The sequence below is a fragment of the Schistocerca americana genome, unplaced genomic scaffold (assembly GCF_021461395.2).
Source record: "Schistocerca americana isolate TAMUIC-IGC-003095 unplaced genomic scaffold, iqSchAmer2.1 HiC_scaffold_47, whole genome shotgun sequence".
Taxonomy (NCBI): domain Eukaryota; kingdom Metazoa; phylum Arthropoda; class Insecta; order Orthoptera; family Acrididae; genus Schistocerca; species Schistocerca americana.
In genome coordinates, this window is record NW_025726203.1 from 2192501 (window position 1) to 2195000 (window position 2500).

A 2500-nucleotide genomic window follows, 5' to 3' on the forward strand; every position below is an offset into this window, starting at 1 on the left:
GATGCCGCAGTCATTTACTTACGATAATCACAATCAACAAACCGGCCCCCCCCCCCAAAACACCTTTCCTTACAACAATGTGTACCTTAACCTAACCCGTATTGTGCCTTAACCTAACCCGTATTGTGCCTTAACCTAACCCGTATTGTGCCTTAACCTAACCCGTATTGTGCCTTAACCTAACCCGTATTGTGCCTTAACCTAACCCGTATTGTGCCTTAACCTAACCCGTATTGTGCCTTAACCTAACCCGTATTGTGCCTTAACCTAACCCGTATTGTGCCTTAACCTAACCCGTATTGTGCCTTAACCTAACCCGTATTGTGCCTTAACCTAACCCGTATTGTGCCTTAACCTAACCCGTATTGTGCCTTAACCTAACCCGTATTGTGCCTTAACCTAACCCGTATTGTGCCTTAACCTAACCCGTATTGTGCCTTAACCTAACCCGTGTTGTGCCTTAACCTAACCCGTGTTGTGCCTTAACCTAACCCGTGTTGTGCCTTAACCTAACCCGTATTGTGCCTTAACCTAACCCGTGTTAAGCCTTAACCTAACCCGTGTTGTACCTTAACCTAACCCGTGTTGTACCTTAACCTAACCCGTGTTGTACCTTAACCTAACCCGTGTTGTACCTTAACCTAACCCGTGTTGTACCTTAACCTAACCCGTGTTGTACCTTAACCTAACCCGTGTTGTACCTTAACCTAACCCGTGTTGTACCTTAACCTAACCCGTGTTGTGCCTTAACCTAACCTATGTTGCGCCTTAACCTAACCTATGTTGCGCCTTAACCTAACCTATGTTGCGCCTTAACCTAACCTATGTTGCGCCTTAACCTAACCCATGTTGCGCCTTAACCTAACCTATGTTGCGCCTTAACCTAACCCATGTTGCGCCTTAACCTAACCCATGTTGCGCCTTAACCTAACCCATGTTGCGCCTTAACCTAACCCATGTTGCGCCTTAACCTAACCCATGTTGCGCCTTAACCTAACCCATGTTGCGCCTTAACCTAACCCATGTTGCGCCTTAACCTAACCCATGTTGCGCCTTAACCTAACCCATGTTGCGCCTTAACCTAACCCATGTTGCGCCTTAACCTAACCCATGTTGCGCCTCAACCTAACCTATGTTGCGCCTCAACCTAACCTATGTTGCGCCTCAACCCAACACACGTTGGGCCTCAACCCAACACACGTTGGGCCTTAACCCAACACACGTTGGGCCTTAACCCAACACACGTTGGGCCTTAACCCAACACACGTTGGGCCTTAACCCAACACACGTTGGGCCTTAACCCAACACACGTTGGGCCTTAACCCAACACACGTTGGGCCTTAACCCAACACACGTTGGGCCTTAACCCAACACACGTTGGGCCTTAACCCAACACACGTTGGGCCTTAACCCAACACACGTTGGGCCTTAACCCAACACACGTTGGGCCTTAACCCAACACACGTTGGGCCTTAACCCAACACACGTTGGGCCTTAACCCAACACACGTTGGGCCTTAACCCAACACACGTTGGGCCTTAACCCAACACACGTTGGGCCTTAACCTGCTCTGTAATTGTCATACGACGCGTTAAATTAGTGTAGTGTTGCCTAACTGCAACCCCCGCAATATAGTTTGCTACTCGCACTGCCCGGTCCCCAGAGTATCGCTTCATGTGAAACACCTTGCAGCTATACACTGTAATGCGGATGGCAGTAGGACGTACATGCTCAATGCCCTTCGCAGTTGTTCATTGGCATTCGCATGGCGAAGCACAGCCTACGTTGTGGTACGGCTTGTGTCAACTGTCCGCTGATGTTGTACGTCCAAATCACACACTGTACTGCACATTGGTCCTCATGTACTGAATGATACATCGTGGTACATGTGTGACCGTACCACGACTGCGCCAACAACGGCGAACCATACGGTCCAAATATTGTGCACTCAGCTACGTGTCGTCTCCCTATAAGAGCTGGATTGCAGTATGGTATGCCGTGGATGGCGATCAGCATGAGCCGTCTGTTGATGTAGTGGCGCGTGTTGTCAGACGTAGTCGTCTCCTCTCACACACCGTGATAGCATGGTGCACTGCGTTCCACATCTGCGACATGCGACAGAGGCCGGTTGACAGTCGTTCGCGCAATGGACATCGCATACGTACGGGGGCCACCTTCCACGTGTTCGCGAAGCGTGCACATGTTGTTGCGTGTATGTGGGCAGACATAGTGTGTCGTGACACCTGACACAGGCATGCAACAATCGTTGAATTTGCAAATGGCGATGGACGTCTACGTTTGCTGGTGACGTTACGCAAATGAACAACTGGTAAACCGTTGTGGTGCGGTTGTTCTCGCTAGAGGTGAATCAGTGATGGCGACGATCGGTTGAGCTACCAACCGGTTGTTTCAGCGATACCCACCATGCCCACGAACGTGAATGGCATGTGGGTGTGAAGCGATACGCGGCGGTGGCTGGGTGGGACCGTCCCCGGCCGGT